Genomic DNA, 24859 nt, shown 5'->3' with positions numbered 1-24859 from the left:
GAAGTCGCCAGAGAGGCAGACAGACGTTCCTGTTCTAATTATTTCAGAATGAATGTCCCGTCAATACATTTCAAAGGCTCATACTCACCCTTTCAGAGACTCAAGCCAAAACATTTCAGTAACTATCTTAAATTGTTTTACGTGGTATAGCGGTGTGTATCTCTTTGTCGAATATATCTCTGTATGCTGACATAATTTGTCAACTAAAAATGCTAATTTAAGAAGGTAAAATTAAGTCTGCCTATATATGGAGTACATAGGCGAAAAAAATTTTAGACCTGAAAAATCGCAATGTTAGCGAGACGGTATGTCTCCTTTACTAACTTAAAATTATCACAACTGGAAGAATTTTCAAAAGTGCCCCTCCCCCTTTTTTTTTTTTTTTTTTTTTGCTCGGCGTCAGCAAGAACATTATACATTTATTTTACTCCCCACTTCAAGAAGGGTCTTTTGGTTTAGAAAAATTATTTTATTTATTATTATTATTTTTTTATATTATAATATCACCTCCCAAAGTCCAATTATGCTATTAGCTTCGAGGTAATTAAGATAGAAATATGGATATAAAATAAGGTGTATATGATGGATATGATAAGTGTGATGTATGTATGTTTTTTTTTAAATTCAAGATTCCGGATTTACAAGATTTCCCTATTCACTGAACGTTGTACGGTTTAGACGCATCAGCAACTTAGACCATATTGCACCATTTTGTAGTGTGCGTTCACTGGTCTATTTGTATGTACGGACTTAAAACCCTACTCCTCTGCTTGAGATGGTTAACTACAGCCTCAATTGAAGAGGACTTTCGAAATTACTCCAATCTACGACTGGAGTAGAACCAAGGACTCTCCAAACGAGTGACAAGTGGCGTAACCACTTCTGTCACGGTGGACTCAATGAACTTGTAGATTAAGCTGATTGTAAACAATCCGATGTGTGGCCCCTGTAAATTTACGGTATATATTATTCTGCTGCGAGTTCTGTGTGTAGTGATAGTCTGCACATATAAATAATCTTATTTATTGCTTCACAATTGTACATATTAATAGAAAATATAAACTGCTCACAGCTGATGGGCCAGGAACGTTGCATAATTTAGTAAATGATGAACTGAAATACAATTGGTACTGGTGTGTAAAATGTTATAGGGAAGCAAAGAATCACATAGGTACAATTATTAAAAAATATATAGGGGAAAAAAAACGGTTTTTTTTTTTTTTTTCCTTTTCTGATTTCCAGTAGATATTAAGACAGCCTGACAATATTTTTCTCCCGTCATTGTTTTTGTTTTAATCTTACATGAAAGTAAGAGTACTTTGTTTCGAAAACCACCGTTTTCGGATGATCATTTAAATAAGTAGTACGTTTCTGAGATGGGCTGAAACATTTTTTTTATTTTGTCACTTTATTATGTTTATTATCATCTTTAATACAGCATTCGATTTTATGTTAAAGATTTCTTTAATTTCTTGAGAGAAATAATATCTCACTCCATATTATTTATTTGTTGTAAATGTATTGAAAGATTAATAAAATTGTATTATTATTATTAAACTACTTTTAACCATTTGGTTTATCCCCTAAATTATACTTACACAATTCAGTTCTTTTCATGAAAACTGTTATTATTCATCCATTAAAAACTTGTGACTTGCAGTTAAAGTGAACCTTAACTGTTTTACAGATTAATTATCCCCTTTCGAAGATTTCCATTTATGACGCAATGGCTAACCGTACATCGAACACCTTTAGCACCTGTACTATAAATGTGTTGGAAAAACTCATAGTGCCAGTTTCTAAATAACCAACCTAAGTGAGCCTTGTCAGATAACGTCACTTATCATCAAGGTAAGGAAAGTCCACTATCAGTTCAACTTCCATTTGTTTCATGCCAAGTTCAAATTTTTCTTTCAAGAGCAGCCTTTGCCCATTTGTTTTTAATGACGTGTAACGTCATTATCTTATGGCAATTTATTACCTGTACACTGCACTACTGTATTTCCTCATATGCACAAATCTCCAACTTGCGCGTCTCGTTGTATTTACGTCTAGATTTTCATGAGTCGAGATAATGGCACTTGAAGATAAAAACTAGAATAAATTTACGCTTTTCAGCTAGTTGGCTTTACTGTATTTCGTAAGTGAAGTCAAAGCATAGGCAGTGTGCGTTATTTCGATCGACAGGCCTAAAGACCCATACATTCTGCAATTATGGTATTTTTTTGTACCGAATAGCATTATAAAACAGAGGTTTTGGTTTTAAATAACTTCCTGAATGATTTACTCAGACCATGCATTCAGTTTTTGCAGTAGCTGTGTCATTTGCGATATCGGTTTTTTTTTTTTTTTTTTTCCCTCTCTCCTCTCCAGATCGCTACCGACTTGTTTTGATTCAGAATATGAAAATGGAATGATCTTTTCCTCTTTGCAAGCAAACCATTATTAGGATATATGCAAAGAAAAATTAATTCTTTAGGACAGTAATACCGCAGCCTTTCCGAAACCTGGGCCAGGATGGATATACTAGTAGGGTTTTATTAGCATTTGCGACTAAGGCCGTATCCCATCTGAGGTCGATTTTCTGTTTTCTGGAAAAAAAAAAAAAAAAAAAAAAATCTGGAGAAAAAAATCATGCTAACCTCGCCTTAGACCGACTAATTAACTCAGCCACGTTGTGAAAAAGGCCCGTAAAAATTCTCACGTCATCGACGGAACTCGAACTCTGGTCTTTCCCACCCGATGTAGGGAGGACGGCGCGTCTACCCACAAGGTCGGGGCAGGATGAATAATATGTTTCAAATATCGAAAAATGCTACAGTAGGTAAGTGTGAGCTATAAAATATAGGCCTGCTTCGAAAATTTATGTATAGGGGATAATTTTAAATTAATAAGACGCTTTGGCCTTTTCGTCTGTCATGATGTCGCAAACATTCAGCTTGATGTAATCGTGGTAAATAGGTTGCTACCTCTCCAGATTAGTCTACTATAAATATACTGAAAGGACAGAATTCATGGGATGCCTGGTTCTTGGAAAACGCGACGCTGTCACCCTTCTCGCTAGTGGACGAACCCATTATTTGGCAGGTATAGAGGTTCACTGCATTCACGTAGATAGTAATCGATGTCCGTATTAATAAAACGTCTTGAGTTAACCGACTTTGAAAGAGGGATAATAGTGGGTGCCCGACGCATGGGACACTCTTTTGCGGAGATGGTACTGAAATTGCTTTCTTGGTTATCGTGCACTCACCTGGCAATGGGCTCTTCCAGCAGGACAGTGCGTTTTCCCACAGAGCCGTAGTGACTAGAACATGGTTCGAAGAGCATTCGGCAGATTTTACCACCATGGAATGGCTTCCCCGTTCACCGGACATAAACCCTGTGGAGCATCATTTGGATTCTGTGGAAAGGTCTGTTCGAACTTTGGATCCTCCACTTAGGAATGTGACGGAATTATGGATAGTTGGGCAGCAGGCATGGATTGGAAGTACGTGTGGAACGCTTTCGTGAACTAGTGGACTCAATGCCTCGCCGTGTGACTGCCCTTATCCAGGTGAAAGGTGGGCCTACTCATTACTAGGTAGGTATTCCAAGATTTCTGTTCACTCAGCGTACATCCGTATCGATAACAACTTTTATTTAGTGGTGTGGTCTGGGCTCCATGACTGAAAATTTAACACTCCGGGGTTGGGAGAGTTAACTTTTCATTAAATTTGAGTGATTTACTAAAATATTAATAAACAAATGAAAAAAACAATTAACTGACCTAATATAAATTAATAAATAATTAAATAAACACGTTGATTAATTTGTATTATATTTAAATGAAACCGTAAATTAATTTGCGAATTAAAAGGATAAAACAGCCACGATGTTAATTAGCATAAAGTTAATGAAAAAGTGTAGTATACTCCGTTTGGTGTAAAGTGTAATTAGTGTCTAACGGCACCAGGGGTTCCCCTCCCCATCTCCGCGTTGCTTTCATTGTAGGTGTAAGACAGTACCCTGTCGAGTCCAGAGATTTAAAAGTGTATGGATATTGGATATGTTTAGTATCATGTTCTGTTGTTCATCTGGCCATTTAGCCGTTGGGCCTTTCTGAGGCCCAACGTTACTAACGTAACGTAAGAACACTCATTGGGGAAGACAGGATATTAGAGCTGGAAAAGGAATTGGAAAATGTGAATTGGAATATCATCGGTTTGGCTGAAACAAGAAGAAGAAATGAATCACTTATAAGTTTATCAAGTGGAAATCTGCTGTACACCAATGGAAACAGTGAAAGGAGTGAAGGTGGAGTTGGGTTTCTGGTCCATAAAGATTTTAAAAACAACATTTTGGAATTCAAAAGTACATCACCAAGAGTGTCAAGACTAATACTCAAGATTTCTAAGAGATACAAGCTAAAGATTATAATGATTTATGCACCAACATCGAGCCATGATAATGAAGAGGTTGAAGAAATGTATACCGAAATTGAGAGTCTTCTAGATGAGCATAAAATCCATTACACTATTATTATGGGAGACTTCAATGCTAAGGTTGGAAAAAGACAAAACAGCACAGAAAGGGGAACAATAAGAAATTTTGGAATTGGTGAAAGAAATGAAAGAGGTGAAAGACTTGTGGAATTTGCAGAATCTCAAGGATTGTCAGTAATGAACACTTTTTTCAAGAAAAGGGTGAACAGAAAGTGGACATGGAAGAGTCCAAATGGATTAACTGCTAATGAAATCGACTTCATCCTCACTAACAGAAGAGTGCGCCTCCGGAGCAAGGTGGGCAAGAGCGGCAGTGCGTAGCACACGCTTCTTGATTAGACTGGGGTTCGAGCCTGTCACCACCAAATACGGAGGATGCGGAAAGGTCAGGGAATGACCACCGCATATCTCCGGAGCAATATGGCCTTAGTTGCTAATGCTCCTAAAAAAAAAAAAAAAAAAAAACTAACCAAAAAAACTAACAGAAGATATATTGTGAATGATGTTACTGTCCTGAATAAGGTAAATGTTGGAAGTGATCACAGAATGGTAAGATGTACACTTGATATAGATGAAGGAAAGGAAAAAACTGACTCGAGTAAATAATACAAAGGTCTTTGAGATAACAGAAGAGGAGAAAAAGCAGTATGTACTGGAACTTAAGAACAAGTATGAGCTTCTGCAGACTGCTGAGGACCAAGATATCAACGAGGAATATTACAACTTTTTGAAAGTGATAAAGCCCAAGAAACCTATAGGGAAAAAGAAATCCAAAGAAAAATTAGTCAAGAAACACTTGTCATGATGAACCGAAGACGACAAATGAAAAGCAAGAAAAACACTGACAGGGAGAAAATTTAGTATACTGAGTTATGCAAAGCCATTAGAAAGAGACTCAGAGAGGACATAAGAAGATTTAACACAAGAAAAGTAGAACAAGCATTAAGGGAAAACAAAGGAATTAAATCAGCAGCCATGAGCAATATGTAATAGTAATACAGAAAAACAAATGATACTGAAACTGAAGAATAGCGATGGTGTACTTATAAACAGCAGAGAAGGCATAATTCAAATAGCAGAAGACTACTATAGAGAATTATACAAGGAGCAGGGGAATGATGCCAGCAGTGGGGAAGATGGATTGCAAAGTAGCAACACATACGACATACCCAATATTCTTCCTGATGAGGTAGAACATGCATTGAAGAAAATGAAGAATCAGAAAGCCTCGGGGGAAGATGAAGTTACTGTAGAGTTGTTAAAATTGGGAGGAAGAGACATAACACAAAAACTGGCAAGGCTCTTCACAAAGTGCATTAGAAAAGGTGTGACGCCTAAGCAGTGGAATAATGCAATCATAGTTTTGCTGCATAAGAAAGGAGATAAATCAGAAATTGGAAATTATAGACCAATTAGCTTGCTATCCCACATCTACAAGTTGTTCACAAGGGTCATTACTAACAGATTAGAAAGAATACTTGATGAGAATCAACGGAAAGAGCAAGCTGGCTTTAGGACAGGATTCTCAACTATGGATCACCTTCATGTAATATCACAGCTAATGGAGAAAGCAAATGAATATAAAACACCATTATGCCTGGCATTTGTAGATTATGAAAAGGCATTTGACTCCATACAGCATAAGGCAATGTTTCGGGCACTGGAAAGACAAGGCATTGATACCCCATATATTATGATTTTGAAGAAAATATATGAGAGTGCTACCTCCTTTATTAGACTAGATAAAGACAGTAGGAAAATTAAAATTGAGAAAGGAGTTCGACAAGGAGACACAATATCTCCGAAGCTGTTTACTGCTGCCCTTGAGGAAGCTTTCAGAAGATTAGACTGGTCGCAGAAAGGAGTCAATGTGAACGGAGAGTACCTAAACCATTTACGATTTGCAGATGACATTGTGGTCATTAGCCACGATCCCAACGAATTAGAGGAAAATCTTAATCAGTTATGCACAGCTAGTAAGGATTTTGGACTAAAGATGAATATGGCTAAAACAAAAGTAATGATGAACAAGTATGCCACAGAAAGGGAAATAATGATTGAAGGAGCAGTAATTGAAAAGGTGGAGTCATATACTTATCTGGGACAAGTCATTAGCTGTAATAATGATAAATGGCTGGAAGTCAAGAGAAGAATAAATTTTGGATGGATAGCATTCAGGAAATATAGTCACATACTGAAGAGCAATATCCCAGTTTGTCTGAAACGTAAAATAATGAATCAATGTATACTCCCCACCATGACTTATGGAAGTGAAACTTGGGCACTCACCAAAAGAATGGAAGAGAAGCTGAGAACTACACAGCGAAGAATGGAACGAATCATATTGGGAATCAGACAGTTAGATAAGAAGAGAAACACATGGATTAGGCAACAAACTCAAGTAAAGGACATTCTTATCAAAACTAAAGAACTAAAATGGTCTTGGGCAGGACACATAGCTCGACGACATGATGACAGATGGACTAAGAAAATAACAGAATGGTATCCAAGAGGAGCTAGAAGAAAACCTGGAAGACAAAGGCGGAGATGGATAGATGAAATTCATGAGTTTGTGGGTAGTAAATGGATGGCCAGTGCTCAAAACAGAAGGAACTGGAAAGTTGCTGGAGAGGCCTTCATCCTGCAGTGGATTGAAAATGGATGATGATGATGATGATGAGGCCCAACGTTGCCCACACTTGGCCCCGTGGAGGCCAAGTGTGGGCAACTCCATACAGTCTGGTTATCGCAGACCAGGTACGAAGTAGTTTGAAATTTTTACTCTGGCAGGCCCTGCTACCTAGTTTCCTGAGATTTCAGTGGCTAGGGCCTAGAAAAATAAAATAAATTGAAGATCGCTGGAATTTGGTTAGGCAAAGAGGTAAGCGGTTCGAATTTCAGCATTTGAATTTTTGACGTGTGGGCGTCCGCTGATGGTTTAGATAGAGTAGGGGGAGAGACTGAAGACTGGAGGGAAAAGACAGAAATATGGGGGCAATAGAGAAGGCACCCCCAAGGAAGTTCAGTGGGGCAGGCCTATGCCCCACCAGGAAGAAAAGGGAGGCGAGGAGGAGAGGAGACGAAAAAATCGTTCCCTCCCCAACCCAGATCGCCAGGTGGCGTGTTGGCAGCAAGGTGCTATGGGGTCGTGGATAGAGCTAGTGTAGGGAAGGTATTTCTGCGCTCAAATTAAGCTCCTCCGGGACATTGAGGTATGGGACAGAATCCCGTCCAGGTTTGGTTATCGCAGTCACTATTTTTTTCCTTTCTTTTTTTCTTTCTTTCCTTCAAAGCATTTCTCTTTTGCTTGTTTCCTTTTACCTTATTATTTCCCTTTTCCTTTCTTTTCCATTTATTTTCTTCTTCTGGTTCTTGTAGGCCTGACGTAGCCGAGTGGTCAGGAGCGAGAGTGCATAGCACGCGTTCCTTGAGTGGACCGGGGTTCAAGCCCGTGACTACTAAATACGATAAATATTTGTATTGACGATTTATTGTAAACTCTACTGACTTGGTTGTCGTGCCGGAGTATAAACAGAAAATTTAGTGTCTTGTCTTTTAAGAGTCGCTGGGTTTGGAGGATTTGGATTGATCGTTGTGGGCTTGTAGACTTGCTGAGAAGCCATGCCAGTAGCTTTACGAGGCTCTGTGGTCGTGGGAGAGTTTTTGTCTTGAAAAGAGCTCCTGCACAAAGATTGCGAAGGCACGGTGGTGTTCCTCATTTTGGCACACGAGCTGTTCTTGGTTCCTGAGTGGGTCTTTGTGGGATTTGTTAAACGCCAAAATGATGATAATATTATAATAATAATAATAAATTTTCTAATTGAAATTTTCACAAGCCGAAAAAAAAAATGCTGTTCCATGAATAACTCCAAGTGGGACATCTTACAGAGTTCCCAATTTACCAAAATTAGCTGAGTGGCTGTGGAAAATGCTCGGATTGGATTTTTGTCTAAACAGTTTACCAATGGTGGGCCGCAAAAAAAGCTGAGTGCGTCATCAAATTTCGATATCAAAATATGAGATTTTTTTTTCAGAAATTATAACGTGTATTAATTGATATGTACTTTTTTTGTCTGTTTATTTATTCTTGGATATGAAAAATTGAGAGAAGCCAAAGCGATAAATACTTTTAAAATGAGGATCAGTCATTAAAAAAAAAAAAAAAAAAAAAAGTTCAGAAACCTCGTCTAGAAAAAGGCTCACGAAAAAAAAAAAAAGAAGAAGAAGAAGAAGAAGAAAATATAATCCTACATGCAATCCTAATGAAAAATCCTTACATTTTCTTCCAAAAGTGTCAGGATTTTTCATCCCTCAATATAGGAAGCCCGACCATAAAATACAAGCAATTCACAGACACAACTAGCTTACGCCTAATGACTGACTGCTTTATAAAATCTGAAACAACCAACCAACAAATTTTCTGAATATAAACTAACTGTTTCTAACAAAATTCCATCAGTAAAATGTTTATTTGCTGTTGTACTATATTATTCTTTTGTTTTTGTATATTATAAAACAAGAACTCCTTATTGTGTACACAAGGCACACGTATACACACAACACACTTCATGGCTACAAGCCAGGGGTTTTACATGAAAGGATAACACAACATAATAAACAAGTATGAGGTAAAAAAAAAACAGTACGTATTATTACTAATTGGAGCACAAAAAATGACAAATTTACATATGAAAATTTATATACAACAGTGTGTTGGCAAGTAAATTATTTTCTAGAGAGAAAGCCTTTTATAGTGCAGGACAGTAATCTAAGCAGGCACAGTATGGTTGGAACACTGGAGTGGCGAATCCATGGCAGTGATGTAAAGGTCCTCGGGAACAGGTTCTAATACCATGTGACGTGGATCTGTGAAGGAAGTCGATGGAGAAAGTTCTGCCTATATTTTTTTATCGACTGCGAACTTGTAGAGGTCGCCGTCCAGGGAGTATACACTGAGTGGACAGAAATCATGGGATACCTACCTAGCAACGGGTAGGCCCAGCTTTCACCCAGATAAAGGCAATCACACGGCGAGGCATTAAGTCCACTACTTCACGAAAGCGTTCCACAGGTATTTCCATCCATGCTTGCTGCACCGTTGTCCATAATTCCGTCGTATTCCTGAGTGAAGGATCCAAAGCTCGAACGGACCTTTCCACAGCATTCCAAAGATGCTCCACAGGGTTCATGTCCGATGAACGGGGAGGGCATTCCATGCTGGTAAATTCTGCGGAATGCACTTCGAACCATGTTATAGTCACCACTGCTCTGTGGGAAGGCGCATTGTCCTGCTGGAAGAGTCCTTTGCCCTGTGATTGCACGATGACGATGAAGGGATGCAGATGGTCTGCAAGGATGGACACTTAACCCGGACCGTTCAGAGATGATCTAGACGTACCAGAGGTCCCAATGTGTGCCAGTTGACCAGGAGACCTGTCTCCAATCATCCAAGGTCCAGTGCCAATGTTCTTTCGCCCAGTTGAGGCGTAGAGTCCTCTGTCGTTGTGCAATGGGACTCTGGTACCGGATAGGAACAGATCAGAAAACTAACCGGTTTGGGGTGGCCTGAAAGACTGGGTAGACCCTGAGGCGTAGAAAGTTGGCTTTGCATTTGCAAATAGCCCTTGTATAGACTAATTTGTGACGCTGGTGAAGGCTCAAAGTCGGCAACGATTGATATAAGATCGCAATTTGCACATGTGTCGATCAAATTTTGAGTGTCTGCTTCGAGATCTTTCCAACTTCGAAAGTGGAATGATGTGAAGGCGTCAGTGTCTCGGCAACAGCCGACATGATTATGTGCTCCCGTTCTGTAGTATCACGTGTATACCGAGACTGACTTAAAAGAGGTCCAACAACCAGCCAAAGATCATACATGGGACAGCCACGCGTGGTCGACGTCCTTGTTGAGCATCGTGTGTCTGGTGGTGTAACACAACAGCGACGCAGTACAGCAGCCCAACTAACCAGCCAATACAAAGTGTGAATAACAGACCTATATCCACATGGACTGTCTGCCAGAAATTAGCTTGTACAGTATAGGCAGTGGCATTGACGGCCGTCACAGGTATCTGTGCGAACTGCGAGATACAAGAAACTGAGCCTTGCACGGGCACACCAGTGCCAACACTGGACCATGGACGTATGGAAAAATCTGTCTCCCGAGTCTGATGAATTCTGTTGCCAACTTTGTCGTTCTGATGGCCCTATCCACATTTGGAGTAATCAACTTGAGCCATGGCGGCACCTGGATGAACTATTGGCGTTCGGCAGGCTGGAGGCGGTGTATTATGGTTTGGGGACTGTTTTCATGGTATGTTCTGGGCTCCCTGATCACCGTTAATCGCAGCTTGATGAGAACACCGACCAGGTACACTCCCCTTCATGAAATTGTACGCGGACAACTGCGGCGTCTATCAACAAGTGAACGCGTCATTCCACAAGGCCGGCAGGCTTCGGGAACATGACTGGAAGAATTTTCAAAAGTGCCGTCAGCAAGAACATTATACATTTATTTTACTCCCCACTTCAAGAAGGGTCTTTTTGGTTTATAGAAATTATTTTACTTATTTATTATTATTATTTTTTTTTTTATATTATAATATCACCTCCCAAAGTCCAATGACCCTATTTGCTTCGAGGTAATTAAGACAGAAATATGGATATAAAATAAGGTGTATATGATAGATATGATAAGTGTGATGTATGGTATGTATGTATGTTTTTTAAATACATGGATTCCGGATTTACAAGATTTGACTATTTACCGAACTTTGTATGATTTTATCATTCCTAAACCCAAAGACAGTCCTAAAGTTAGGCAAATTGCACAGGAAAAAGGAAAAGAAAAAATCATGGCCGCCCAACTCGCCGATCTGAAGCGAATTGAGTCTGATTGGAACCTAATGGAAAAGGTCATTTAATGCTACGCCCATCCACCTCACAATGTGTGAACATTACTTATTTCTGGATTATTTCTATTGGACTGATTGTGTAACACATGGGTAGCACTATCATAGGAAACCCTGGAGGCTATGGGCTGTATTAAGAGCAAACGTTGGTCCCACAATGAGGAATTAGGTAGTGTTGCTAATACAAAGCCAACTCAGTGTATATTGATCGATTGTGACCGTAGTAGAATCTGAAAGCGGCACAAAATTGTGTGAACTGGCGCGCCTTGTGATTCTCGTAACAGTAGGTTCGTTAACACTTCTCTATCATATGGCTGTTTTGGAGTACAATATAAACAAGAACTTTTTTTGTTGTTGGTTACACTGTGTGCCACTTTAATGTAGCATTGCATAAAAAATATTGTTATTCACTTTCTATTTATCCTCTGCCACCTCTCTCGAACATATTCTATTACATGCATTTAAAATAATAATAACAAAATCAGTTGTAGTTATATTCTGCATAGAAAAAATATAGATTTCTTCTTTGGGGGTGTTCCATAGGTACAGTTTGTTTAGACTACCATTCCAATTTTTGACAACCATCTATAAATCAGTTTTGTACTTTGTACTTTCAGCTGCCTTGGATAAGATTTTCTTTTCCTTTTTCCTGTACAATTTGCGTTACTTTAGGATTGTCCTTGGCTTTAGGAATGATAAAGCACGTTTTTCTTCTTATTATTGTTATTTGAAGTTAGCTCGAAAACCTGCTTTCCCCCCACGATATCAATCAAACCTGCTTTCCTCCCAAAGATATCAATTATTTTAAGTAGCTTCAAAAATGAAATTACATATTAATAACTTATAATTATTCTTGAATAAAATAAGTAGCAATATGCTCATTTATTTGGAAACATTATTTAAAGTAGTGTACAGTTTCCGCACTAAAGCTTTTGCTTCTTCTCTATGTCGTTTTGATATTGAGGGGATGGTTAGGTTTATGATTCGATTAGTCTGTTGGATTAATACTTTTTTTTTTTTTTTTTTTGAGGCAAATCTCTAAGAGCGAACTCAAGATCAATAATCATTTGTTTCTTGCGGGGGGGGGGGGGTATCTCGGCGGTAAATTATAATTTAAACCTTTATTTAATCGGTTATTTAAACCTTTATCACACACTTAGACAAAACCGAGATATCATTATTCAAAAGGCCGACAAAGGCGATACAGTAGTTATTCTCAATAAAGGAGACTATATAAATAAATTATACACCATCATTTCAGACACAACGACATACAAAGAGGTTGCACCATCAGAGTTCAACAGCTTAGTTAACAAATATAACAAAATGCTCACCACCTATAGGAAAGATGACTATATCACTATGGCCCAACTTAAACAAATAAAAGCCCGCACATACAATATCCCAACCTTATTTGGCCAAGTAAAATTACACAAAACAGGATACCCAATACGTCCAATCGTATCATATAAGAATTCAGCTTTTGCTTCCTTAGCCATGTTCATCTACCCAATTCTAAAACCACTCCGAGAACTCCTAACATATAACATAAAAAACTACTTAAACGATGACAACATAAAAATTAATAACACCAGATTCCCCAAAGACAGAATATTCGAAATAACAAAACTATTAGTAAATGCTAATTACATTCTCTTTCAAGAAAAAATATACAGACAGATTTTCGGCCTCCCAATGGGCCTAAACATCTGTGGACTCATTGCCGAACTATACTTAGACAAATTAGAAAAGATCCATCTTGATCCATTTATACCACAGATCACATATTACGGAAGATATCTGAATGACATCCTAATTATCACAGATCATTTGACCATAAACAATATTCTACAGGTTTTTAATAACATCCATCAGAGATTAAAATTTGAATTAGAAATTGAAGCAGAAACCCACTCCATAAATTTCCTTAATTTTACCATACACAGATTAGACCAAAAACTAAATTTCAACATATATAGAAAACCCACTAATAAGGGGATGCCTTTGCATTTCCACAGTTATCATCCCCAACCATACAAAAAATCGGTCATGCTGAACCAATTTCTTAACGCCTTTAAATATTCTTCCACCCAGATTTCTCTAACCACTGAAATAAATGAATTACCAGAAGATTCTCAAATAGGGGTTACCCGCTAACCTATATAAACGAAGTTAAAACAATAGCCCGTGATAAAATAAATAACAACAACCTCGCAACAAACATTGCACAAAAATCTGACAAGACCAAAATACATTTCATCACCATTCCATATGTCTAGTACTGGTACAATAAACTTAACCAAATATGCAAGGGAACCGACATGAAAATCATAGCAAAACCCATGAACAAATTATACACATTCTTCAGAAATCGACCTTCAAACACCACATTCCAATCACAACATGACCTAGTATACAGCATCCCATGCAAAAATTGCGACGCTGTTTATGTAGGATCTACCATGGGAGTGGTACAGCTTCGAGCAAAACAACATGAAGCTTCTGTGCGGGCGGGTCGTTCAAATGCATCGGAACTTTCGTTCCACGCAATAATTGAACGACATTCATTCAGCTTTAATGAAACAAAAATTATAAATATTCAACACAACTACCACAAACTACTTATTGCGGAAACCTTAGGGATGAAACTACATGAAACTTCAATCAATATCCGTAGACCATTCCTATTGTCCGACGATTGGTCACTTATACGCATGCGTGAAGAACAAACACTACAACATAAGACAAAAGTTTCGGATTAATTGTGAGTTGCCCTATTCGTGAACATGACGCCACGAAAAGTTCTAGTCCGACTTAAGGAATGTAGAGAATAACCCCCCCCCCCCATATTCAATTTTTTATACCCCTAAATTTAACTCTAAAGTCCAGCTACAGGACCAAAAAAAATAATCAGTCCATATTTATTAAGCAGTTTAGACCTTCAAAAATCTAATTTTATGCCAATCCACGTAATGGTTTCCTTGCCGCCAGAGGTATGGTGTTTGAAGACAGAAGTCTTGAGCGCTCATTGTTGAGACCGCACGGTCTGAACACTGCGGTTCTGACAGTGGGGAAGATGTCCCACATGTTTTGCAAAATTGATATCGCCTTCCCCATGAATTATTAGCGAGTTGGACTAGGAGAGTTGGAAAAGAAGCTTCCTATATCTAAAATAAAGGTAATCCCTGTTGATTCATAATATAATAGAATATAGGAATTATCGAGCACTTAATAGCTCTCTATTATCAAATATACAAGGGGATAAACACCTCCTTATCCCTGCTAGAAAAATTCCTATAGATCATTGACAAGACCTCATGCGCTACCCTTGCGCCTGTCTACACTGTTCAAAAAACTTCATACTGACTGCACAATTACCCCCAGGTCTTTTTCATTCTCCAATATCCTGAGTGTAGTACCGCACAGTTGATACGTTACTCTGTAGTTACTGCTATTCATATGCAGTACTTTGCATTTGTCAATGTTAAACTTAAATCCTGAGCTGTTATTAGCTCGGATCGCAGAAACTGTCCCTATTTCATCAGTGGTTAGTTACTAACTCACTAAGAAAATTTTAAAGAAATAACTACTTTACTGTCAGTATCGTATATCGTGAAGACGACACACAACGGGAAATTGTTGTATTTTTTTTCAGAAAAAATTATCCGAAATTTGTGTGTGGTATTGGCAGAGGCGGATTTAACGGCGGGCCCACTGGGCCCCGACTTCCGAAGGGCCCACGCAAAACCCCAACAAATTAGTTGAACATATTAGTTCAAAACTTTGTGATTATTATTATGCTATTATTAATTATATTATACATATATTATATTCAAATTTTATTGGAAATAAAACATTAATGGTACATGATATTTTTTATTTATTTAAAAAAATGGTTAACATGTATTTTTATTTTCCCTGTCTCTCTCTTTTTTTTAAGGGCCCCAATATTTTCTTCTGCGCCCGGGCCTCAACCGACCTTAATCCGCTCCTGGGTGATCGGGTAAATTATCTAAGAATTGTATGTAACCAGTTTCTTGTGTTAAATAACCACAAATCAGTTGCAAACGCAATTATAAATTTCATTAAATTTACAGTTTATCATTGGAAAAGCATATGCATTATAATACACAGGTGGACAAAAGTTAAAATATAGTCAACTTGCCCTTCAATTCAAACTGAAATTCTGTACATTGATTAATTAACTAACTGATACAAATCACGTGTGTATATCGTTCTGATATGGAAATATGGGTGGTTTTAAATATAGCAGACTGATCATACGCCACTTAGTTCGTTTGTGTACGGATACTAAGCTTCTGAGTAAAGAAACCCATGTTTAGTCTCCAGAGAAAATTTTCCGGAAAAAAGTAAAAAAAAAAAAAAAAAAAGGTTTCACAGGCCATTGTTCAAAAATACCATATTCATTGTGGCGAAGGGCATTTAGGATTGATGGAGGCTGTGGGGCGGAGTTGGAAAAAAATGTGTATGCAGGATGGCCCATGATTTTTGCCTCTCATCTTATCGAGAAGAACTAGTTTCAATTGGAATGCTGCAGACAGCGACGCATGCCCGTGCCCCACCAGAGTGAGAAAATTGGGGGGAGAAGAGACAAGCCTCCCCCCGGAGTTTGAGAAGAAAGATCCGCTCAATAGAGTGCGGATTTGAGTCACCAAATCGTAGATGCACATGAACAGCCCGGGAAAGGTTTTAGCATCGTTCCTGGAGACCAGGCCTGATGATTCAGTACTGTTTGTTCCTTCCTAGATGCACATGAAATTATGAACGAGGTATAAGAGGGGTGCGTAATCTTCAATTCCCTGGGAATTTTCCACGTTGGAAGGCAACCTATTCCAGCGTTCGACCATCCATTGCCGAATACTCATGACTAATTAATTAAATCTGGTGAACTTCACCAGATCCCATGACTACTGTGCTAACCGCGCTGACAACCAGAGTTGTCAGAGCGGGAAGGTGGTAGATGACTCTCATCAACCGGCGCAATACCACCACTTTGCTTATTGGAGGCTTGAAGTGGTGAAACCCATGTTTAGTCTCCAGAGCTAAGTTCCGGTCAACCCTTCCCCATCTCTTCCAGCATGCAGTATGACTGATGTCTTTTGAGATTATGATGAACACCATGGCCGAGATCCAAACTTCCTTACATTTTTAGGGTACAGCTCTAAAACGGTGTTCGTAGGCCGCCCGCTAGTTAGAGTAGTGTATATGCAGGGAGGCATTGTCGAGGACACGTTCTGTCAAGGATCTAGGTATATTCTTACCACGTGTATGCCATATCCAAAAATTTCATTACTTCATAAAGCATGTCCCCCAACTCTTTTTTACTATTGAATACACCATGAATTGTCAAACTAATAGAGTAAGCTTATCTGCGAAAAGATCTAAACCTCCCAAACACTTCCTAATTCATTTCACAAATATACGTGATCTCAATGGTGTACTTTTTCTGACAGAATCTCAGTTATCGGTTGATTCAACTACTGCTCATCTCAGATGCCCAAATTATTCGCTGTATGATTCCTTTCGCCTCAAAGGTGGTACTTGTGCATATGTCCATTCTGATATTCCCTGTCAGAGACTTGGTCATTTGCAATCTCCTCTTTTCGATCTTCTCTGGCTTAAAATCTCTCTACCTCATTCTGTTAAATTCATGTGTTGTCTGTACCGTTCTCCCAACTCCACTAATCGCTAGTCACACAGCCCCAGCTGGACGAGATGCTGAGGCTTTTGCAATTACTAATGACCACGATCAGATTGTTCATTTATCTACTAGAATACCGGACAATCCTAACCATACAGCCAACACACTTGATCTTTTTCTCACAGACAACCCTTCTAAGTACACCGTCGAAGTGAGTTGTCCTTTATGCGCCTGTTGGCTGGTGGCAGGACGTGTTCGGACTGTTTTGAAAGGGAGTGCGGGAATTATAGAAGCCAATTCAGAAGAACAGTGCCCATGGAAGTATCTGTAGAAGAGGCATGCAGCAGAAACAGTACGTCTATGAGACAGCGAGTGGAGAGACTCTGTTAGAGATGAATCATTAATTAACCTAACTGCCCTCTTCAGAATGGAATCAAGAAGCCTGAGAGAGGTGTAGGGGGCACCACCCCAGATGTGCGAACAATATTCCAAGGCAGGGCGGATTTGCGATTTATACAGAGTGAGCAGCTGTTTGGAAGAAAACTAACGCAGAGAGCGAAAGAGAAAACCAAGTTTTTTAGATGCAGAGGAAGCAATATTTGTAATGTGCTTGTGCCAAGAGAGATTAGAAGTCAGGGTAATCCCAAAAGATATATATCATTTTGCCTAGAAATCGGAGTGTCACTAAAGATAAGCATAGGAGCAGAAGAATCCTTTTTGCGAGATATAAGACAAGACTGAGTTTTAGAAGGGTTGAAATCAACTAAGTTGTCTTTGCCCCACTGGAGAATTACCTGAAGATCGGCATTTAAGGAATTGGTAGCAGATTTTCGAGAAGTTGAAGCTGATTGAGCAGGACAAGGCTCAAAATGGAAAGTTGAATGCAATGTGCTATCATCGGCAAAACTATGGATAGGATTTCCAGTCAATGGAAGAAGGTCATTAATATACAAGAGGAAAAGAGTGGGGGAAAGAACTGAACCTTGGGGGACACCGGCATTAGTGGAGAAGTTAGAAGACAGAGAGCCATCTACCATCACCCTCAGTGAGCGATCAGAGAGAAAATGGATAACCAATTACTAAAAACAGTTGGCAAACCATAAGATGGAAGCTTGTTTAAAAGACCTTTATGCCAAACACGATCAAAAGCCTTTGAGATGACAAGAGCAACTACTTGTCTCGCCTAACCTTTCCATTGAATTAGTCCATAAATGGGTAACATAAGCCAGAATATCACCAGTGGATCGACACTGATGGAATCCATACTGGCGATCGTTGATCGGACAGAAGTTCCTAGGTAGTTTAAGAGTTGGCGATTAATTGATTTCTCCATTACTTTAGAAAGAGTAGAGGTAATTCCAATGGGACGATAATTGGATGGGAGGGATTTGTCACCCTTTCTAGGAACTAGCTGGATATGAGCAAATTTCCAAGCAGAAGGAAAAATACCTTTGGAATAAGAAAGTGAAAAAAGGCGGCAAAGAACAGGAGTAAGTTCAGGAGCACAGGTTTTGAGAACAAGTGGAGAAATACCATAGGGACCTGGAGCTTTCTTAGCATAAAGATTCGTCAAAGTCCTGACATCCTTTTGACGGAAGACCACAGGAGGCATTGAATGGAGCGTGTTGAGAATGGTGGGATGTGTTTTACCAAGATCATTAATAAATCAGTTAGAAGAAAAATGGGACGCTAGCAGGTCAGCTTTATCCTTGGCTGAAGTAACAACAGAACCATATGGTTTGGACAGAGGTGGGAGCAGAGATGAGCAAAAGTTGCGGCCAATAGCTTTGGCAAGAAACCAGAATGTGGGCTACCATAAGGGAAGAAGCCAGTTTTCTACTCTTAGGCTCTTCAAACTCTAGTTCGGACTGATTAATGACTGCTTTACAATTGTTGCGAGCTTTGGTGCAGGCAGAAAATGAAACTGAAGAATTAGAAACAAGCCATATACGATATGCAACATCGTTCTCTTGAACAGCCTTAGCACATTTATTGGAAAACCAAGGTTTCCATTAAGGACGAGATTTTAAGGTGCAGTGTGGGATAAAGGATTGCATTCCTGCAAGAATAATTTCACTGACACGACCTGAGCAAACGTTGACATCAGGAGTTTTGAAACAGTAATCCGACTAAGGAAAAGAAGAAAAGAAATCTCACAGGTCATCCCATTTTGCATCCTTGCAATGCCAAACAAAACGAGGTTGGGAATAGACATGAGATAAAGGCTCCATTGAAGAAAAGACAATCACCAAGTTGTGATCTGATATGCCTAAAGGACCTCTCACTTTGACCGTGTACTTAGAAGGGTTGTTTGTGAGAAAAGTTTGACTGGAGAAAGTCAAGTTGCAAAGAGCTCCAAGTGATTAGTGGAGTTGGGAGAACGGTAGAGACAACAGATGAATTTGAGACAATGAGGTAGAGAGCTTTTAAGCCAGAGATGTTCAAAGAGAGGAGATTCCAAATTGCCAGGTCTCTGACGGAATATCAGAACGGACATATGCAGAAGTACCACCTTTGAGGGGAATGGAATCATACAGCAAATAATTTGGGCATCTGAGATGAGCTGTAGTTGAATCAACCGATAACTGAGATTCTGTCAGCAAAAGTACGCGGGGTTTGGCAGACTGCAAGTGGAAATGGACATCGTTGAGAATAGAATTGGGACTGCGTATGTTTGTGAAATGAATTAGAAAGTGCTTGGGAGGTTTAGATCTTTTCGCAGATAAGCTTGCTCTTTTTGACAATTCATGGTATATTGAATAGTAAGAAAAAGTGGGTGGGACATGCTGTATGAAGTAATGAAATTTTTGGATATTATACCCAGATCCTTGACAACGTATCCTCGACAATGCTCCCCGCATACACACTACTCGAACTCCCTCCAGTCACTATCTGGCAGAGTAGAGGTAGCAAGATTATACACTAGCTGATCCGGAAGCCTCCTAGAGAGTTACCAAAAATTTCGGTCCGGTGTACTAACAAGCGGCCGGCCTGCGAACACCGTTTTAGAACTGTACCCTCGAAATGTAAGGAATATTGGATCTCGCCACGATGTTCATCATAACCTCAACAGTCATCAATCATACTGCATGATGGAAGAGATAGGGAAGGGTTGACCGGAACTTAGCTCTAGAAACTAAATATGGGTTCACGACTTCAAGCCTCCAATAAGCAAAGTGATGGTAACGCACCAGTTGATGAGAGTCATCTACCACCTAGTACTGCCTGGTAACATTGAGTGGCGGCATCCTCCATGTGGTGTGTGCACCAAATCTCGACCCCTGCTTACATTGGTTCACATCTGGGTGATCACCCACCATGTACTTCTGCATGGAGGTTATACCCAGGGTTACTAACAGTTCCACCATCAGGAAGGTGCAAGCAGAGGATTTGGCTGTCACAGACCGTCTGGACTTCGCCGAAATTGGGTCCAGTTGACTTGAGTGTCACCCGAATATCAATTCCATCAGCGTTTTAGACTCCCAGGTAGCATGTACAGTTTGTCTGGCATATCTGAGAGAATGTCTGTGACAACCTCTAGGATTCTTCTCCAATGGAGTCTTTATATCATGGCTGTTCCCAACCTCGTATTGTTTGGCATTACAAGAATGAAAAATAGGTTGACCTGCGAGATTTCTTTTCTTCTTTTTCTTGGTCGGATTACTGTTTCAAAACTTCCGATGTCAACGTTTGCTCAGATCGTGTCAGTGTAATTATTCTTGTAGGAATGGAATCCTTTATTCCACACTCCACGTTAAAATCTCGTCCTTTATCTAAACCTTGGCTTTCCAATAAATGTGCTAAGGCTGTTCGAGAGAAGAATGTTCCATATCGTAATTGGCTTGTTTCCAATTCTTCAGTTTCATTTTCTTCCTACACCAAAGCTCGCAACAATTGTAAAGCAGTTATTAATCATTCCAAACTAGATTTTGAGCACACTAAGAGTAGAAAACTTGCTTCTTGCTCTAATGATAGCAGAGCATTCTGGTCTCTTGCCAAAGCTATTGGCCGCAACTTTTGCCTATCTCTGCTCCCGTCTCTTCAAAACCAGATGGTTCTGTTGTCACTCCAGCCAATTATCAAGCTGAGCTTCTAGCATCCCATTTTTCTTCTAACGTATGTGTTAATGATCTTGGTAAAACACCTCCCACCATTTCCAGCACGCTCCATTCAGTGCCTCCTGTGATCTTCCGTCAAAAGGATTTTGACGAATCTTGATGCTCAGAAAGCTCCAGGTTGTGATGGTATTTCTCCACTTGTTCTCAAAATCTGTGCTTCTGAACTTACTCCTGTTCTTTCCCTCCTTTTTTTTCACTTTCTTATTCCAAAGGTGATTTTCTTTCTGCTTGGAAATTTGCTCATATTCAACCAGTTCCTAAAAATGGTGACAAATCCCTCCCATCCAATTATCGTCCCATTACAATTACTTCTACTCTTTCTAAAGTAATGGAGAAATCAATTGACCGCGCTTGAAGCACAGTGGTCATAATCACCATCCTCCTCACACAGGGCGAACAGGCTCGGGTGAGAATCACGTCAATGATGTGAGGAACTTTTATGGGCCTTTTTCATTCCGTGGTTGAATCAATCGGTCTCAGCCATAGATAGCCAGGTTTTATCCCTTTGAAACTCGGAATTTTCGTCCAGCAAAACGACCAGAGAACATACGCAATTTAAGGATTACACTTGGTCAGATGAGTTAGTTCTCGAGGAGCCTTTTTTTTTTTTTTTTTTGGCCCTGTTTCTCGTCTCATCTGAGGGCGAACAGGCCTTCCTCGTTCATTTTATTCATCCCATTCAGTCCTTATACGTCTTATTCAGATTTCCCCTTAGATCTCTATAGTGCTTTTCAAGTGAACTTGGGAGACGTCATACGATGTTATGACTGGACAACAAAGTGCATCAAAATATACCGAATATATCGTTCCACGAAATTCGATGATATGTTCAGTGCTCTGTCAATATTTTGTTTCCTATCGGCCTTTAAGATTTAATGTCTTAAGTTTTAAGACATTAAAGCTTTATTACAAATATTATTTTTTTACAATTATTATTTTATTACTATTACAATTATTTTATAATTGTAATTCATAAAAGTTAAGTCCTCGTGTGTAGCACAGATGGAAGAATCGCCCTCCCCTCCACACCGGGTGGAAAAGATCTGGGTTCGAGTCCCATCAATGACGTGGGGAATTTTTATGGGTTTTTCACAACGTAGCTGAGTTAGTCGGTTTCAGGCGAGGGTACCATGGTTTTCTCTCCCGGAAACTGGGATTTTTCATCCAGCAAACAGAAAATTGGGCTCAGAATACACAGAATTTACAGATATTATACACGGAGCAATATGGCCTTAGTCGACGATGCTCCTAAAACCCAACAACAACATAAAAGTTAATAACTGCAATTTGTCTTAGGGTAAATTATGATCTAGAGATTTGTAGCTTTTATGCAGGAGCTATAGACTTTGAAATATTAATCTAATAATTGTAAAATAAAATACCTGAAGTCATTTGATCTTATTTTAATTAAATGGCGTTAGGAGGAATATTCCGTCCCCTAATATTTTTTGCGGCCAACTGAATTTCATCTGCTTGCTTAATGCAGTGATGTTAATGCCACTACCATCATAAACATTATTGCCTGTCACTAGCATTATTAGCATTAACACATATCACTAATCTCTCTGTCGCCACCGGCTCAACATTTTTACTTTTTTCATAATTTCTTCTGCAGCAGTAACTGAAGAAACTATAATGATTCTTCCTACTTGTTCTCTTCGTGTTATCCCCGTCGACAGCTGGGACAGTGGGTATTGAAGTGCGTGTGTGACTCATAATTACACCTGGCAAGGGCTGATCCAATTGCTGAGGGGAGCGCACACGAGGGCGTTGCGGAAATAGTGAGCTTGTCTGATACAAAAATTTCTTTGAAAATTTAAATTCTCCATTTTTGTCTTCATTTTACTAATTCGGTGAACTGTTTGTTTTATGATTATATCCTCTGAGAATTGCACGGTACTTCTTCCTTTATTTCTTCCTTTTCAGGGCTTCTGTCATTGTGCCGTTGACATTTCCGTGCTAAGAACATCAAAGGAAATCCATTTGTCTATATCCTTTTATGAAGGAAACGGAATTCATAAAAGGATATCGCTATTATGCCTTCTTGAGGCTTCAATAGATGTATCTGAGATTGCTGTATAAATTATTCTCTGAGCAACTGTTACTTTGTTTCAATCAGTTAGTTTTTAGGCAGGCGCGTTAGCATACAATCCGTCCACCCGCCCTCATTTAAAATCTCAACTCCAAATCGACGGATTTTCATGAAATTTATATTGGGTCTTTTAAAAAAGATTTGTCAAGCCGTTTCAAATTTCATTAAAATCGGACCAATAGAAATCTGGAAATTATTATTTATTCTTGTTGCTATCCATATATCATAAATTGTATTATATTGGCAACACACATAAAGGCCTCCACATCCAAGTAGTCATGCACGAGGGTGTATAAGTACACGTACTTTGAGTGACCGAGGTTCAAACCCTTGTCTGCTAGATGCGGTGCTGTTTCTTGTATCCTTTCTCTCTTGTTAACTCCTCTGACCGTGTACGTCCGTGAGTATAATCGGAATTTTTATTTATTAATATCCAATGCTGAAGCACTGGATATTATGTTTGTTGCTATTCACCTTGACCGTGTACTTTGAAGGGTTGTTCATGAGAAAAAGGTCAAGAGTGTTGTTCTTTTTTTCTTTTTTTTCTCTCTCTCCTGCTGAAGCCAGCAGGAGTTGAGAATGTTAAAATCACCAAGAAAAATTATTTCACTGTTAGGAAAGTTGAATTGGAGTTGCAGCGAGAGGAAGTCGAACTGTTCAAAGTGATTGCTGGAGTTTAGCATTAGTATAGGCATATGATGCAAAAAAGCAAACTTATATAGCATCAGCCAAAAAAAAAAAAAAAAAGAAAAAGAAAACCTTCCCATTTCACTCAATCATTAGCACCAAATGTTTGTCTAGTTCTTCCTTGAATTTATTTAAGCTGTCAACTTCTACAACAGATGGAAGTTTGTTCCAGCAATCAGCCACCTGCTGGCTAAAGGCAAATTTTCACATATCTATTCTACAACTGTCTTTTCCTCAATTTGAATTTATGTCCCCTCAGGCGACTAATCTGGCCAAGAGGAAGAATCCCATAAGCATTGCGCTTGCTTAAACTATTCAAGGTCTTATACACCTCAATCAGATCACCTCGCAGGTGCCTAGTCTCCAGACACTGCAATTTGCAGAACTTAAGTCTTTCTTTGAAAGAGCAACCCTTTTTTCCATTCACCAATCTCGTTGCCCTTCTCTGTACTCGTTCAAGCAGCTCTACATCCTTCCTAAAATGAGGCCTCCAGAAATGTATACAGTACTCAAGGTGTGGCCTGAGCATTGCCCTATACATGGGGATAATCACCTCCTTATCCCTGCTATAAAAATTCCTGTATATCACTGACAAGAAGCCATGAGACAATCTGAGCAGTGCAGATTGTTTGCACTGTTCAGAAAACTTCAGGGTTGGAAGAACAGTAGAAGCAGCAAATGAATTTCACAGAATGGAGTAGAAAGATTTTAAGCCAGAGATCGAAAAGCGGAGATTCCAAATTACTGTCTTTTACAGGAAATATCAGAGTGGACATATGCACAGTACTCCACCTTTGAAGTGAACGGAATCATATAGCGAATAAATATGACAACTGAGATGAGCAGTGGTTGAGGCAACCGATTTTTGGGATTCTGTCAGAAAAAGTAAGTGAAGCTTGGCAGAC

The 24859-nt window shown here is 39.2% G+C and overlaps 1 protein-coding gene across 2 annotated transcripts in view; it reads left to right on the top strand.

Annotated features, from left to right (window-relative positions):
* The window catches only part of LOC150090354 (dnaJ homolog subfamily B member 6-like), a 230062-nt gene that overhangs the window by 114309 nt on the left and 90894 nt on the right, over positions 1-24859 (top strand). Inside the window, exon 2 of one of the 2 annotated variants that reach the window (XM_090389829.1) lies at positions 1688-1851. The exons of the other annotated variant lie outside the window; for it this stretch is intronic. The gene's annotated coding sequence lies outside the window, so the exon portion shown is untranslated. The remainder of the gene's footprint in view (positions 1-1687; positions 1852-24859) is intronic. 2 annotated transcript variants of the gene reach the window in all.

The sequence above is a fragment of the Mastigoproctus giganteus genome, chromosome 2 (assembly GCF_048544385.1).
Source record: "Mastigoproctus giganteus isolate SK-2022 chromosome 2, ASM4854438v1, whole genome shotgun sequence".
NCBI lineage: Eukaryota > Metazoa > Arthropoda > Arachnida > Uropygi > Thelyphonidae > Mastigoproctus > Mastigoproctus giganteus.
Note: the sequence above shows the minus strand (reverse complement) of the source record. Positions and strands in the feature narration are given on the sequence as shown.